This window comes from Lithobates pipiens, unplaced genomic scaffold (assembly GCF_037356315.1).
Source record: "Lithobates pipiens isolate NorthernLeopardFrog02 unplaced genomic scaffold, aLitPip1_a1.2 Scaffold_19, whole genome shotgun sequence".
Classification (NCBI taxonomy): Eukaryota; Metazoa; Chordata; class Amphibia; order Anura; family Ranidae; genus Lithobates; species Lithobates pipiens.
In genome coordinates this window covers 218,441,477-218,459,413 of record NW_027507764.1, presented here as the reverse complement: position 1 = coordinate 218,459,413, position 17,937 = coordinate 218,441,477, and the positions used below count along the sequence as shown (strand labels likewise).

Sequence of the window (17,937 nt, the reverse complement as noted above, 5' to 3'; positions counted from 1 at the left end):
CCCTAGACCATTTAGAGTTTGAATCATTAACCACTACTCTAGTCTTTTAGATCGTTTTCAATCCATTTAAAAACAGATTTTTCCAAGGTTGTAGACTTTATCTTACACATTTGCTGTGTACGGGGAACTGTGTCAATTTTTAAATATAGGCACCACATTGGCTTTATGCCAATTCAGTGGTACTATTCCAGTCATTAAACAGTCCCTAAAAATTAGAAACAATGGCTTTGAAATGACAGAGCTCAATTCTTTTAGGATCAGTGAGTGTATGCCATCTGGTCCACAATCTTATACTGTCTAAATATTTCTGGACCATATCAATTTTAAACCATAATTTGGGTCTGTGTCAAAACCATTCCCATTATGGACATGAGCTCCCCCATACTCCTTTGTACACACAGAGCTGAAGAAGGTATTTAATAAATTTGCCTCCAGATTATTTTGTAAAGAACTTAGGGTACATGTTCAGACCTGACCTTTTTACTATTAATATATTTGAAGAATTTTTTGCAGGTTTGTCTTACTATCTTCTGCAATCTGTTAATCCTTTTTTTAATTTTTGCGGCCTTTATTTCCTTTTTGCATATTCTATTATGTTCTTTATAACATTTAAACAATGATAGTGTTCCTTCATTTTTATATTTAAAAAAAAAGCTATTTTCTTATTATTTATAGCTTTGGCTGTGAGCTACATAGGTTTAATGTTTTAGCCTTTTAAACCTATGGCCTATGGAAATATATTTGCTGTGTGTTCACATACAGTGCATGTGGAAAGTATTCACAGTGCTTCACTTTTTCCACATTTTGTTGTGTTACAACCTTATTCCAAAATGGATTAAATTCATTATTGTCCTCAAAACTCTACAAACAATAACCCATAATGACAGTGTGAAAGAAGTTTATTTGAAATCTTTGCAAATTTATTAAAAATAAAAATTGCAAAAAGCACATGTACATAAGAAGTATTTACAGCATTTGCCATGACACTCAAAATTGAGGTCAGATGTATCCTGTTTCCACCGATCATGCTTGAGATGTTTCTACAACTTGATTGTAGTCCACCTGTGGTAAACTCAGTTGATTGGACATATTTTGGAAAAGCACACACCTGTCTATATAAGATCCCACAGTTAACAGAGCATGTCAGAGAACAAACCAAGCCATGAAGTCCAAGGAATGATTTGTAGACCTCAGAGACAGGATTGTATTGAGGCACAGATCTGGGGAAGGGTACAGAAAAATGTCTGCAGTATTGAAAGTCCCAATGAGCACAGAGGCCTTCATCATCCATAAATGGAAGACGTTTGGAATCACCAGGACTCTCCCTAGAACGGGCCGTCTGACCAAACTGAATGATTAGGGGAAAAGGGCCATAGTCAGTGAGGTGACCAAGAACCCAATGGTCACTCTGACAGAGCTCCAGTGTTTCTCTGTGAGAGAGGAGAACCTTCCAGAAAAAAAAACATCTCTGCAGCACTCCACCAATCAGGCCTATATGGTAGAGTGGCCAGACGGAAGCCACTCCTCAGTAAAAGGCACATGACAACCATCCTGGAGTTTGCCAAAAGGCACCCGAAGGACTCTTAGACCATGATAAACAAAATCCTGTGGTCTAATGAAACAAAGATTGAACTGTTTGGACAGAATGGCAAGCGTCATGTCTGGAGGAAACCAGGCATTGCTCATCGCCTGGCCAATACCATTCCTACAGTGAAGCATGGTGGTGGCAGTATCATGCTGTGGGGATGTTTTTCAGCAGCAGGAACTGGGATACTAGGCAGGATCGAGGGAAAGATGAATGTAGCAATGTACAGAGACATCCTTGATGAAAACATGCCCCAGTGCGCTCTGGACCTCAAACGGGCAAAGGTTCATCTTCCAACAGTACAAGGACCTTAAGCACACAGCCAAGATAACAAAGGAGTGGCTACGGGACAACTCTGTGAATGTTCTTGAGTGGCCCAGCCAGAGCCCAGACTTGAACACGATTGAACATCTCTGGAGAGATCTGAAAATGGCTGTGCACCGACGCTCCCCATCCAACCTGATGGAGCTTGAGAGGTCCTGCAAAGAAGAATGGGGGAAACTTCCCAAAAATAGCTGTGTCAAGCTTGTAGCATCATAATCAAAAATACTTGAGACTGTAATTGATGCCAAAGGTGCTTAAACAAAACTTTTTATGTCACCTCTTCTCCAACCTGATTGTTGGACAGTGAATCCACATCATCACCTCTATATAGGAAGGTGTAAAGTTGATTGTACTGATCAGCTGAGTTGTGTTTATCGAAAGAACGGCAGGCCAAAATTAGAAATCCTTTGCCAGGTAAAACATGAAATACTCATTTTTTTCAACTGTGTATTTATACATTTACCAGGAGTAGCATTGTAATGGCCTTAAGGGGTTTGTTTCATTGTCTCGAAGGAGATGATCTCAAAATCTCAAAATCTTGTGTGGTGCCCCCAACACAGTTTTTGGCACTATTTTTATTTAATTGGTATGTTTTAGCATGAGGAAATACTAAGTTAAAAGATAAAGAATGTATTCTTCTCCGGGTAATGTACTGTGCAAGTAATTGCATAAGGTTCCTTGCGAAGCTTATGAGGATTATTTTATATCTTAATGTCATTTATTATAAATGAGAAACACAAGACTTTTTTTTTTCTTGATATTTTAACTTGCGATTAACATGTATTACGCAAGAATATTCAGTCATCTGGTTAAAGGCCGCCGTAAGCACTTTTTCATATTTGCAAGAAAAAGATACATAGAATTAAGATCTAGTTAACTGTTGTCAATTTATGAAACTAGTTATGTTTTGTGCTCAGTTAAAGCGGGAGTCTGCCGTTTTTTTGTTTTTTTTTTAAAGCCAGCAGCTACAAATACTGCAGCTGCTGACTTTTAAAATAATGACACTTACCCGCCCAGCGCGCACGCGATGTCGGCACCCGAAGCCGATCTCTCGATCGTCTCTCGGGTGCTGCCGCCACCATCTTGGGTATGGGAATCAGGAAGTGGAGCTTTGCGGCTTCATTTCCCGGTTCCCTACTGTGCATGCGCGAGTTGCGCTGCGCAATAAGGATGGTCCCCGCTGTCTCTGGGATCCATGTGTTTCCCAGCAGGCAGCGGGGGACCTTCAGAAAGGGGCGTAGATTCTGCAGAAAGGGGCGTACCTTCTGCAGAATCTACGCTGGAAGTGGGTGCAGATACCTGTACTGTACAGGTACCTGCACCCCCCTCCCCCCTGAAAGGTGCCAATTGTGGCGCCGGAGGGGGGGAGGGTTCAAATGAGCGGAAGCTCCACTTTAGGGTGGACCTCCGCTTTAAGAAAGCTTTGAAAAAAAATTGAGACAAGCATGAACATAACCTTTCACATAGAATGCAAAATACCTTTTGAACACTCTTACCGATACACTAAGGCAGGAGTCGGCAACCTGTTGATCATGACCAACCGGACTGCTCCTCCGTTTTATGCAGAGGGAAGCCAGGACCGGAAAAGGGGAGCTTACAGGGAGGCCTTGGCAGTAAAAGGAATGGGAACCAGAACAGGAGGGGCAATGGGTTTGGCATTTACTAGAACCAATCTCTTATAGATCTCCCCCCGTAGCAGCTGATAACCAGCTTCTCCTCCTCTCCCTCCTGTCGGCTTTCAGCTGCTCCAAGTGAAAACTACAGGGGTTAGAATCTTGTAAATGCCACCCTTGACACACAGATCACCCCCTCCTGTACAGGTTCCACTTATTTCTGCTTCCCAGACCCCCCTCTGTGCTCCCCTGACCCAATCCTCCCTTGCAGTTCATCTGGCTTCTCCTCCTCTCCTCTCTCACCAGCTGCTGTTGGGGATTGTATCAGGATGGAGAGCTGAGAAAAGGTCTGCAAATGTGTCATTTACCAATGCCTTCCTTTTCTGAATGAACACCGGTATGGATCACTCACTGTGTTCATTTATAACTGAAGCATAGTAAACTATGTTTACAATGCTTCAGTTTGTGAATGAACAAGGTGACTGTGCAGAGCTCTTCCTGTTCATTCCTTCTGTGCAGCTGAGGCTGCAGAGATGGAGATTGAGGACTGTGAGGAATTTTTCTGTTTCAGAAGTGAGACATCAGGGGCCTGTTTAGACCCCTGATATTTTACCAAAGACCCCCCGCCCCCCCAACAGGGAAGATAATAAAATAAAAAAACACTGACACTGCCCTATTGACGCTGTCCACTGCCCTATTGACGCGGTCCACTGCCCTATTGACGCTGTCCACTGCCCTATTGACGCTGTCCACTGCTCTACTGACACTGTTCACTGCTCTATTGACAGACAACATCCTCTACCCTACTGATACCAACTTTTGCTCTACTGATGCTGTCCACTGGTCTACTGACTGACATTGTCCACTTTTAGGTAGGCTAAGTTTATATTTTTACAGGGACATGTGTTTTATTATATTTTTCTCAGTTTTTCTTACTATTTAGTTAGGCCTTTTAAAAAAAAAATGGATTCGGAACATCAGTGATCTTGATCTTTTTTGTTGTTCAGGTAGATCTCCACCTCTTAAAGGTTACCTACCCCTGCACTACAGTAATCAAGTTTAGATCCTCCATGATAGTGTCATCCTAGAAGTAACAGAAACAAATTTGAAGTGTGGATTATTGGTCATAAGTCTCACATTATTTAATTTCATTTCCCCAACCATAGGTGTGTGCACAGGGTGTGCCAGGTGTGCCTGGGCACAACCTAATCATCCTGTGCTGGGCATATTCCCCCTGCTGCTTGGCTGCAGAGAAAGTGATGGAAATTCTAAGCTTCTCCTATAAGCAAATAATTCCATACGCTAATAAGCACAATCATAGCTCTCTTGTATGCCAGGAAAGCGCGCTTTTTTATCTCCAAGTAACAGACAGACGCTGGTATCATGTTGAGCTTAGCAATACCCTGACTACAATGATCTGCTGATTTTATTTATACTGTAAACATGCATAACAAAGGAAGGTGGTGGAATCAGCCAATCAGACACTTGTATTCTTTCAAAAGAATCAATCACACACATGTATATATTCAAATAGAATTCCAGTAGTGACGTATGCAGATGGTCGTGTGCAGAGCCATGTGGTCAGCTTCTTGTGAGTCACAAAGTGTCTCACAATTTGAACACTACTTACAGGGCTCTGAACACGATTGTGTGCACATTCCCACCGCTACCAATGACGCAAGCCGAACTCTATCATGGCTCTCAGTGGGCCATGATTTTTGTATGGTTACGCTATTGTTCACATGTATGCAGATCCATTTTCTAGGAGAGTTAATGCAATCGCCATGAGGATGCCAGTCTCTTGGTGAGGCATAAACAATCATCCTCAAACGATAAAACAGATCTGCCGTGTCCATGGGAAGGTTTCTGCAGCCAATGGTCTTCCGCCAATGTCTATGTGCGAATACGCTCGCATAAGCGTATTACAGCAAAACTGACACCGGGGGACATCCGACAACATACATTAATAAAAATTTCCACAACAAAAGGGACTGGGAAATCTCTGTCCTCAGTCCCTTTTTCTGTCTCTAACGTGAGACATTAGGGGTCTGTTTAGACCCCTGATATTTCTCCAAAGTCCCCCAATGGAGCTCCAAAAAAAATTGTAAAAAAATGATAAAAATTATTGAAAAAAAAATTGTAAAAAATACTGACACCATCCACTGCTCTACGGACACAACCTCTGCCCTACTGACACTGTCCATTGCCCTACTGCCCTATATATATTTACACACACGCATGTGTGTTTGAGCTTTGGGGTGCACACCCTAATGCAATAGGCTATGCACACCTATGTCCCCAACCTTGGTACGTTGGCACTGAATTATGACAGGTAATTCAAGGACAGGGTTTTCTGTTGTGAAAACAAGTACCCCATATACCCTTTGCCCTAATCTTTAGGCTTACCATAACACCTAACCACGAATTTAGCAAAATCCTAATGGGGAGGGTAAAACTAAACCTAAGCGCTCCCTTCATTCCCTGGTATCTTCCCCCTCATCAGTATGCTTTTTAAATTCTATTTTCTGTTTTTATTACATACATTATTTTAGAACCAGTGACATCATCACTGAGACTTGCCGTTGGGAGGGGCTGGCAGGGTTCTGTACTTAGCTTCCTGACCACTCTAGCCAATGCCCATATGATGTTGAGTCTCTGATTGAAAGAACTGAAATCCAAAGTGGTAGGCCAGGGACAGCCAGGCTGAGGAGGAGACTAGATGATGCTGGAGGTCCACAAAGCGGGGCTCTGTCAGACTAGCTGCCACTTCTAGCGCACACTGTGAGAAACTCATAGTGTACAATGAAATCAGAGCAGGTAATTTCACTACAGCAGAGAAGCCTGTTTAACTATAAAAGACCGAAGTTAAAGCCGTTTTAATCTTTGTCACTTAAACGGACTCTAACGTGGATTTTTTCTAGATAACTTTGTGTATTCAATTAATGACTGTAACTTGCAAGAGGAGAAAATTAGTGTTCTCTTCATTTAGTTTCTCAAACAGCTACTTTCTGGACATTGTGTGGAAACAGTACGTGGTATAAATGAATTGGGGCTACCCTGTATCCACCACAAAAAGAAAGGCAGAAGAATATGATAGACATCCCCATGCGGTAAAGTGTTATAGGGTTAACACTCTTGCAGTGTTAAAAGCTCATATAGATGTATTTCAAGTGCAGGAAATGCATACAGGCCCCTCCATGGTTCATTTGTTCCATATTTGAAAATTGTACAACATACCCGAAATGGATCCTTTGGCCCACATTTGAAATTTGTACAACATACGCTTGCACTGATCTTTTTAGGATGTTCAGTCCTAGGGAAAGGAGCAAAGGTGATGATTTATTTACAATTTATCTGCTTGACTGTGCACTGATGGTTTTTATTAATTCTTTTCAGCAGAACGGACTTCACCAATCCTTCTTCAACGGTACCACAAAGTCTTCTTTAATCAGCACATATAGTACTTCAACTGAACAACAGGTAAACACAATTGTGTTGGGAACATCAAACATACACCTGACTCCAAATTCTTTTTTGTTGGTCAAAGGATAAGCACCCTCACAATACACATACTGTATATTGCATTGTAAATGTTGTATCAGGTGGCATATTTTGTACCTTTTAATATGTATGAGATGGAACCATATTGTTTGTTTTTTGTCTGTCATTGCTTCGAGGAAACAAATAACAATTAAGCGAGTTGTTATTGCTGGGAGGGTGCCAGCAGATGTTTCATTTTCTGCTGGCTAACTGTAATCTTCCTTTGTACTGAAGGATTAATCAGGCTCCCAGATCCACTGGCTTCCGTACAACACACCTCTGCCCAGTGTGTTTTTATGTTGCTGACAATGCATTATGTCTAAGGTGTGGTTTATTCCTAATCCTTTGCTTTTCTCTCTGTCCTACCGTCCTGTTTGCCAAACATGTTGATGTCTACCTTCTGTTCCACAAACAATAGAGTTTTCACCTGTCAGGTATTTGTCATCAACACACACCAACTACTGAATTCATCTAAAATTAAAATAAGTGTTTTTATGAAACAACTTAGTCTGTATATAGCAGACCTAGTTTCAAATTACTGTGATGCACTAGGCAAGAATTCTTGACTGTTAAAGGAAGTACATTATTCAATGACCAACATTTAATAAAGAGGACAAAAGCAAAATCCATCTTAGTATACGGACATTTCAAATGTGTTGAGGAAAAAAATCCATATTTTTGCAAATGCTGTTAAAAAACACAGATTGCTTATAGAAAAATCAGTAAATAATATATGGAGCAACAAGATAGGAATAAAACTGTATAGCAAACTTTCTCAACCTTTCCAACATGGAGGAACCCTTGAAATAACTTTTCGGTCTCAGGGAACCCCTTTTAAAAATGTCTGTATCTACAACTCATGATACATTGGTGTGATGGTCAGTGGAAGAGTGCTTCTGTGGTCTTCTGGAAAAATCCCCCCCCCCCTTACAGATAGCTAAAAAGATCATTGGTGTTACTGGGAACATATCTGAGAGGCAAAAATTGGTCATTGCTCAAGGAACCCCTAGCAACCATTGGAGGAACCCTAGTTGAGAAACCCAGCCTTAATAGCGTCAAACTGAGGCCACATGTGGCTCTTTAGCACCTATCATGGGGACCTCTGGGCCCTTGCAGATGGTATGAAAGATAAAACCAGAGAAAAATTCCCAGTTCAACTCACCAATCAGTCTGCTTATCAACCGAATTGACCTGTCTAACAGTATGTGTTAAAAACAGGGGTTTAGTTCTCACACATTTGCAAATGCATGCGTAAGCTGCAAGGCCTCTTCACGGCGCCCTGTGTATTGCTTGCAGTCCTAACCTTTCTAAATTTACGAAGGTCTCCACAATGAAAGCACACGCATTCTGATGGATAGATGAGGGGCAGGTGGGCCTAGAGGTAGCCCAGTTTTCCTCAAAGGCACAGGGGCACATTGGACATCCAGCACATAGCACAATGACAGCAAAGGTGCCCAGTGTGTGCCCTGACCAGGGGTTACTGGTGTAAACCCTTGCAGATGGTAGTCAGTGTTTCAATTATCTAAGTGCTCATTCAAACCAGTAAAGGAGCATATTCTATTGACTGGCTTCCAGTAGGTAAATGGCTTGGTTTATTGAAAAAGTAATTTAACAGTGATCAATATACTGTATTAGAATGACACCAAAAAATAAAGAAGTAAAAAAAAATATTATTTAAAAGTACTACATACAAAACAGTGAAAGAGAACAATTATACATTAGCTGATGTATTTTTCTTCTTTTTGAAGAGGTAGCAGTAGTTGTTTCTTTTGTGATTGCCCATCTTTAACTCAATCTTCTGGTGGGCCAACTGAACAGAGCCATGGGAATAGTAGTCACTCCTTTTACTCATTCACCTCCATTACTATTCTGCTCTGCTTTTTTTATTTTGGACATGTTTAGGGCACAGATATTTTGGGTGTATAAATCCACTGTAGTGCCATTCCTCTGGCAGTTTTGGCTCATTTGTCTTGCCAGCTGCAAACTTAATTGTGGACTCCAACATAGTAATAAATAAAAAAATACCAAGAGATGGCTTTCAGTGGCTTATAGGCTCGGTTTATGGACTCTGATAGATAGTTTCAGATGTCTGAAGTCAAAGATTTCTTTGCATAGACTTAATAAATCATCCCTTGTGGCCCTTTAAGTGTGTATGCAGCCCAGCATAGCTCATGATTGATAGGGAGGGGTGATCAGTAAGCAAGCATGTCTAAATGGGTGTCAGGGATGCCTTCCCTATATGACACCAGGGAACATTTCCTGTCTGTCTATTGTCTCCTGGTCTCAGCACATTTCCTTTTATGCCTGCTTCATTGCAGTCATTTGCTTTATTTAGCCCTGGTTCACACTGAGTGCGGGAATGAAATTGTGTGAGTTCAGCTGAACTTGCACAATTTCATTCCTGCATGTCAGTCCTGATTTCGGGGGCGAGTTTAGAGACTTCTGTGCGGGTTTCTGCACAGATGTCAATGGAAATCGCACCCCGAAATCGCTAAAAGTAGTACAGAAACTACTTTTGGGAATCAGTGTGGCGCAGCGCCGATTTGGGCGCTGCTGTTGCCGCAGATTTTGCATGCAATTTGACATGTCAAATCGCATTACAAATCGCATCAATGTGAACCAGAGCAGGAACAACAAAAAAGGCAGTAGACAATGAATCCTCTAGGTATAATTAGCAACATAACAGTTCATTTATATTTTTAGCACAAATATGCACTTTTTCATTTTTCACTTCACTTCATTTTTTCCGCATGCCATAATTATATACTGCATTAAGATGCATATTTTGGTTTTCCGTTGTGTTATTATTTCCTCTTGAAATGCTGGAATTTGATGAATGCGGTAATAATGTGTATGCAAAGTATTGTGACATTTTAATAATATGACACTCCCTCTTCACTACAAATACTATTTTAAACAGAAAGATACATTTTTTATGGTTTTCACGTGTTGCAATGGGGAGATCCCTGGCACTACATATTTCCATCATAATTATATATCAGTCCATTTGTAAGAAAAGCAAGGAAGATTTGATTCAGTGGGGGTTATTTACTCAAGGCAAATAGGCTGTTTACAAAGGAAATTGCAATATCCCCAGTTTTCCCCTAGTGCTTAGTGAATGACGTGAAACTTAATTTTGCAAAGAATACCCAATCACTTGTAAGGAGAATAAAAAAACTGCATTTTTGCTTGCATATGATTGAATGATGGAAGTGAGCAGAGCTTCACCTCATTCACTAAGCTCTGGGGAAAATTCCCTTGCAAAGTGAACTGTCTATTAGTGTCTTTAGTAAATCAAACGCAATGTCTACTCCCAGAGCCTCTTCAATCCTCTTCTGTTAACAACGATCAACATATCCCCAAAAATATGGCAAGGATTAATTGATTCTTTGGACAAAAAAAAATCATAAAACTCTATCCTGTTAACCATTTTCTCCAAGGGAGGAAATGACTGGGCTCATTCATGAAGTGCAAAAATGTTTTATAACAGCAATACAATGTCAGCTGTGCAGAAGAGAAAATTAAAGGAACCATTCTTAATAGTGGCAGTGTGTTTACTCGTTATTATTTTTATTTTTTTTAGTAAAGATGTTACAAGTAAATTTTTCTTGGTTTAAGCCATGAACATCATGTGGGTGACAGCAGACATCTAATTATTTTGAGTGATCTCCACCACCTCCCAAGTTAAATCAGTTGCTGAGGGTACCCAGCTGCTCACCAAACTTTTCAGGTGATACAGATATGGTTATGAATTGAAGGTCACTTAAAAAATTATCCTAAAGATGTGTGAATTATTTGAGATGGCCTATTTAAAGAGATGGGTTAACTTGACAAAGATAGTTTTTAGCTATTTGAAAACTTCCTTTAATTAGACCCACCAACTGCGCCATTTACCCTGAACAAAAGAAGTTTTCAAAAATGGTAACCAGTTCCCAGGCCTTGCACTGGTCTGTGCTGGGTTTTATGAGATGTACTATGCACAAAGAGGAACAGTCTGTCAAACTCAAAGCAAAGCCCCATAGATTACAGACAGTGGCTCCTGCTTTAAGAAAGCTTGCAGTTCACAAAAAACGTATACTTGAAGGGATGGCAACACTGATTGAATTACCTTTTGATTAGTTCTTAAACTTTATGTAATGTAAACCTAACAATGAACTTCCCTTATATGCTTAATTTTGATCTGTTAAATATACAATTGGAAATGTTTTGTAATATCGGCTCAAAAAGTGCAAAAAATACGTGTTGATTTTGCCACAAATCTCATGGGAAAGAAAAACCCACAAATAAATTAAGGTGAAATACAGGACTCTCTAAAAACATGTGGTGTGGCGGTTTCAAGATGCACAATAAGGGGGGTGTGGCCGGATGTAGACCTAGGTGGACGTGTGGTGCTGGAGCTCCTGCCATCCTGATACCAATCCTTTGCCATCCTTCGCCTGTCTAACCTTGGGGGCGGCCAGGCTGTCTCCCCTGTGCTTCTAACATCCCACTGAGCTGCGGGGAGGCATTATTGGCGCAGAGAACGGCGTCTTTGACGGCCCCGTGGCTTGCGGCCTAGCTGACCTGCGGTGTCCGGCCGCCATCTTGCGGCCTGTGGAGCCTCCAGACCGGCCACGGTGGAGTATTGAGTGCGGGAATCGGCTGCACTAGGGCGCGGAACGGAGGGGACACGGGAACGAGAAGCATCCTCGGGCTGTACCACCGCACACAGAGGCCGTGACGGCCACGATCCGCCGCAAACGGCCGCGCAGCGGTGCCTATACTGTGGGGTGGACTGTCTGCTCTGTGGAGGCCCTGGATCATCTTTGCTGTGGCGGTGAGTCCTTGACTGGGGGGCAATATTGACTGCACAGGAGAGGTGGAGAGAGGAGAGGGGGAGAGGGTAGCAGCCCTAGTGCCTTTCCCTGATGCTTTCCCTGCTGGACTTATGAACTGAGTGTCTTAAAGGGCCGTCCCCAACTTCCTAGTGCATAACAAGACTGTCTGCATATTACATTGTGTTGTTTCTGGATGTGAGAGGCTCTTGGGGGCTGTCAGAATTGTGCTTTTTGCCATCCTGATCATCCCTTGCTGCATCACTGCGGTTGCTTATATTCTTAAAGGGCCGCACCACCCTCTCTCCTCACAAGTATACCTAAAGTCAGCTTGCCCGTCATCTTTTCCTCATGCCCTCCAAAGGCAAGTCTGCAGCTAAGAGAGCATCGTTACAGCCTGCGCTGCCTCCTAGTGACCTTCTAAATCAATTCAAAGCTCTAATGGCGGATATGGAGCAGGCGGCCCCACAGGAGGCTACTCCATCTGCACCCACGGTACCTCCAGCCAATGATACCACTGTTATTCTTGCAGCGATTGAGCAAAGCCAAACTTCTTTGTTGGTGCGTATAGATCACCTGGCGGAGGAATGCAGCCTCATAAGAGCAGATTTTGATAAATTCCGGGGCAGGCTCTCGGAGACTGAATCGCGCATCTCTGCGACGGAAGACACTACTCACCGTCATGATGAGGCCATCCAAGCACTGCAGCGCACAGTCCAGACTCTGGTGGCCAAGTCCGATGACGCTGAAAACCGCTTGCGCAGGAATAATGTCAGGGTCTTGGGCTTGCCGGAGGGAGCGGAGGGGGACCGCCCGGCTGAATTCGCCGAAGATTTCTTTAAATCGTTGCTTCACTTGACCGATGTCCCGCCAACGTATGTGGTCGAGAGAGCTCACAGGGTCCCGACCAGTCGGGGTCCCCCAGGGGCCCCCCCCAGACCATTCTTGGTACGCTTCCTCAATTTCAGGGACCGTGATCGGATCCTACGTGAGGCTCGCAAACATCAGAATCTGCCTTTTGAGAACACGGTGGTGCACCTGTATCCTGACTTCTCTGCGGATCTTCAGAGACTACGCAAGACATTTACAGACGTCAGAAGGAGGCTTCGTGAGCGTGAGCTGAAATATTCTATGCTTTATCCCAGCCGACTGCGGGTGCAACATGGAGGATCGGTGAAATTCTTTGAGTCTCCCACGGAAGCAGATCAGTGGTTGCAATCGCTGTGACTGGCCTGCTAGGACACTCCTGATTACCAAGCGGCGGATTGATCTGCAGCCCCCTGTTCTTTTTTTGTTCCTTTTTCTTCTTTGTTGTTGCCATGTGTGGTCGATGCCCCACTTCGGGGGGCTTGACTCCTCTGCCAATGTGTCTCCGGCTAGAATACTCTTGATATCCACCAAGAACCCTGATGTGCTTTGGCTGGGGTGGGGGGCGGGTGGTGGCAGTTGATGGCAGCTTCTCCTGTACGTTCTCCTGCAGGTTCCCTGCCTCGAGTGGGGCGGCCTGCCATGGTTGCCTATATCATCTTTTTTTTTTCTTTTGTTCTTACCCCCACTGGGATGAACGAGCTGGTGGAAGGTACGTAGAGGCACAGGCTTTCCGGATGTCTGTACCGAAGGACTGACGGGCTGTGAATGGAGTGGGAGCTCCAGGCACGTGAACACTATGTCCATGTTACTTTAGACTCTTGACCCCTTTTTTTTGGTTTTAGGGGTTTTTACTTTTTGTCTAGTGGTCCTTTTTTGACCCATCAAGGCTATGCCTTCCGGGACTGTTTTTGGACTCAGTTTGGGGATAAGCTGCGTGTACATGTTTTTTTGTGTTGTTACACAGCAGCAGGGTGTTTTTGGGGTTTACAGGGTAATGGGGGTAATTGGTGCAGCCCTCCAAGGTAAATTGTTTATTTATATGCTTACTGTTATCTCTGAATTCAGTCTGCCGGTGTATGTATCACTGCTGTCGTTTGTGCTTTGTTTACCATCTAACGAGTCATATGGGGAATGATGGCGGGATCGGGGTTTAATGTAGTTTCATGGAATGTTAGAGGACTTAATGATAAATTCCGTAGAGCTTTAATGTTTCAATATCTCAAAACGTTAAATCCTCATGTGGTGTTTTTGCAGGAGACGCATCTGGATGGGAGCAGGGTGCTGGCCTTACGCAGAGCCTGGGTACAGAGAGCGTTACATGCTACATACTCTACCTACTCCAAGGGGGTATCCATTTTAATCAGCAAGGCGGTACCGTGCACCATCCATCATGTGATCTCAGACCCGGGTGGTAGGTTTTTGGTGATTGTAGCGGATATGGGTGCGTGCAAAATGGTATTGGTGAACGTTTATGTCCCACCCCCCTTCCAGATTCAGATCCTGTATGACCTTTTGGGTAAATTGGCGCCTTATATGCATCTCCCTCTCCTTATAGCCGGGGACTTTAATGCTATTCTATCCACTGCTTTGGACTCGTCCAATGCATCTAGGGTGGCGTCGGCCGATCTCTCTGCCTGGGCGGCGGTTGCTTCTCTGACAGAGCTTTGGCGTTGGAAAAACCCTGTCACCAGAGGTTACTCACATTTGTCAAAAACTCAAATCCTCTTCGAGAATAGATCTAGCATTTGCAAATGCATCTATGCTGCAATTAGTGGGGGGGGCAAAATATTTAGCGGGTGGTATTTCAGACCATTCGCCCTTGTCAATTCACATTGGATCCACCGTAGGTCCTACGGGGAGGGGGTGGAAATTGAACCCGGGGTGGTTGGAGGTGGAAGAGGTGTCCTCTCAAGTAGCGCCCCACTTTGCACATTATTGGGAGGATAACGAGGGGTCTGCCGACGCCGCCATCGTTTGGGATGCCTTTAAGGCCTGCATGCAGGGGCACTATATTTCAGCCATCAAACAGGCCCGCAGGTCCCATAATCAGATAGATCAAGAACTGCAGGATAGGGAGAAGGTCTGTGCTATGGAGCACGCGAACGATCAGTCTGATGCCACTTATGGCGCACTGTTGGAGGCAAGGCGTGCGTTAGCACTCCATTACTCTGATCTAACACACACATCTAGGACAAAAATGGCTGAATCCATCTTTGAACAAGGGGACAAGAACGGTAAACTGTTGGCCATGCTGGTGGCTGAGCAACGGGTGCAGACTAATATTCCCTGTATCAAGAACACTCAGGGTGACCTGTTGACAACCCCGACGGACGTACTGGACACATTTGTGGAATACTACAAGACTTTGTATGCGCCCATACCGACCTATGACATAGCGGAGTTAGACGGGTTGTTAGCATCACTGCAGATCCCGAGACTGTCTGAGGCGGATAGGGACTTTTTGGAGGCTGACATAACGACGGAAGAAATTGAAAAAGCTATTAGGTCCTTCCCTCCCCATAAATCCCCAGGGCCTGACGGCTTCTGCATCGAGTGGTATAGACAGCATTTAGAAGAATTGGTGCCCAGACTTAAAAACGTATATGATTACTGCTTGGAACACAGGTGTCTCCCGGCTTCTTTGCTGGAGGCACACGTGATCTTGCTGCCGAAGCCGGGCAAGGACCCCCTATCTTGTTCGTTATATCGACCGATCGCGCTGCTGAACCAGGATTTAAAAATTCTAACGAAGGTGCTGGCTACTAGACTCTCTCAGGTTATCACGACTCTGGTGGATATAGATCAGACGGCTTTCATTCCGTAGAAATCTACTGACACTAATTTACGCAGATTGTTTACCCACCTACAGATAGAACACACACAAAAAGGATCTAGAGTGGTAGTTTCCCTGGATATGGCCAAGGCCTTTGATTCAGTAGACTGGCAATACATGTTAACAGTTCTGCGGAGAATGGGCTTTGGGGAGATCTATGTGACCTGGATTTCCTTGCTTTACAGTTCTCCACAGGCGGGTATCAAGATAGCCAATTCAGTCTCCCCCCAATTTGGCCTTCACAGGGGTACGCGTCAGTGGTGTCCTCTATCCCCCTTCTTATTTGCATTGGCAATAGAACCGCTGGCTATAGCCCTGAGGCTCTCACCTGGGGTAGGAGCACTGGAGGTGGGGGGTATTAGGGAGTGTATAGCGCTCTATGCAGATGACATGCTCCTCTTCTTGAAGGATGCAGGGCCATCTTTGGAGGCGGTGTTCGGGGTGCTTGACAAATTTGCTGAGTTCTCCGGGCTCCGGGTCAACTGGGAGAAATCCAACGTGATGGCTATTGACGGGGAGGCGCGGGAGTCGGCGACCGCTAGGGTTCCCATTGCCTGGGTGCAAGAATTTAAATACTTAGGAGTGAAGGTTTCACCAAGAGTGGGCGACTTTATGTCTCTGAATCTCCTCCCCTTGCTGGCCAGGGTTAAGGGGCAGCTGGAAGCTTGGAAGCATCTGCCGCTGTCCCTCATTGGTAGGGTTAACCTGCTCAAAATGAAGGTTCTGCCTATATTCCTTTACCTTTTACGTAATTCTCCTATTTGGATTCCTTGCTCATTTTTTCGGAGGGTTAATAGTCTCTTTGGATCCTTTTTGTGGGCCGCTACGCACCCCCGCATAAGTCTCAGGGTTTTGCAGGAGCCATGGGGTCAAGGTGGCTTAGCATTGCCGGATCTCTTTAAATATTATTTAGCTGGGCAAATGGTGGTCGCCGGACGGTGGCTAACACGGGAGGACGGGGATTCGGCAAATGTACTGGAGGCGGCCCTTTTGGGCTCATATGAGAGCCTGTCCTATCTGGTGCATAGAGGTTCGGGGGCTTCACCAGCTCTGACGGCCTCTATGCGGGCAACGATACAGGCCTGGGAAAAAGCGCAGACCTTGATGAAACAGCCAGAAGGGAGTTGGTCTCCTGACACTCCTCTATGGTTCAATCCTAAATTGCCACATTTTGGGGGCATACCGGATCCGGTGGGCCAGGGTAGGCATTAAGCAACTGCAGCATGTGGTGGGAGGGGGGAAGCTCTTGACATTTGATCAGCTTAAGGTGAATCATGATCTTCCAAATTGGTATTTTTTTCGATACCTACAGTTGCGGCACGCTTTTCTCTCTCAGTTCGGTCCTGGGGCCCTGCAGTTGGGAGCTTCGCCTCTTGAAAATGTGCTGCGGACAGAGGACCTGAAAAAGCCTCTCTCCGTTGTGTACAGAATGTTGTTCCCGGACAGGCCGAAGCCTATCCAAAAATGTAGGGATGTTTGGAGTGCTTTAGTACCTGACTTTGGAGGGGAGGATTGGGACGACATGTGGGGACACCCGTTTCAGACCCTAGTATCGGCTAGAGACAGGCTTATCCAGTTTAAAATCCTGCATAGAGTATACTACACCCCAGCCAGACTGGCTAGAATTTACGGTACGGGTGCGGGGGGATGCTGGCGCTGCACAGCTGACCGAGCTGACTTTGACCATGTGTTCTGGCAGTGTCCGCGGATTGAGGAGTTCTGGAAGGGAGTGACACAAGTTATGCAATCTGTCCTTTCGGTGCCGATTCCAGTCACAGTTGCGGTATGTTTGCTCGGACTGGTGGAGGAGTTGGCACCTCGTAAGGCGCAGAGGACTCTGATCTCTCTGGCGCTGTTTTATGCACGCAAAGCTATCCTGCTGTGTTGGAAGAAACCCGAACCTCCTTCGGTTTCTTATTGGAAAGGTTTAATTAATAAAGCTTTACCGTTATACAAAGCCACCTATCTTAGCAGAGGGTGCCCTAACAAATTTGAGAGAGTGTGGCGGTGCTGGCTTGATGCCGCAGATACTGTGAATTAACCGCTAGGCGGGTGGTGTTCTCCTTGAGTGTCGGGTGAGGGGCGGGGCAGGGAGGTGCTATCCCTTGGGTTGGCTTATATCCCCAATTCAGGTAGTCAAATACTCAGCTACGGTACAAGCTATGTGTTTCTTATATGTGTGGTACTGTCGGTGATCATAGACTGAGCTTAAGAGGAGGAATGGAGGGCTGCACAGGAGGGAGTTTTGTTGGGTGGGGGGAGGGAGAGGGTGGGAAGGGCAGGGGGGGTCCTGGGGGGGGGGGGTTTTTGGGACCGTTTGGTATGTTTGTATGTTATTAATGTGTTGAAAATTTTCAA

At 44.6% G+C, this 17,937-nt stretch overlaps 1 protein-coding gene across 3 annotated transcripts in view; it reads left to right on the top strand.

Annotated features, from left to right (window-relative positions):
- Positions 1 to 17,937, top strand: part of COA1 (cytochrome c oxidase assembly factor 1) — a 176,552-nt gene that overhangs the window by 110,419 nt on the left and 48,196 nt on the right. For 2 of the 3 annotated variants that reach the window (XM_077491695.1, XM_077491697.1), the window contains one exon: positions 6,922 to 7,002. The gene's annotated coding sequence lies outside the window, so the exon portion shown is untranslated. Of the gene's footprint in view, positions 1 to 6,918; positions 7,003 to 17,937 lie in introns of all 3 variants that reach the window. The other variant, XM_077491696.1, reaches the window with a different exon arrangement.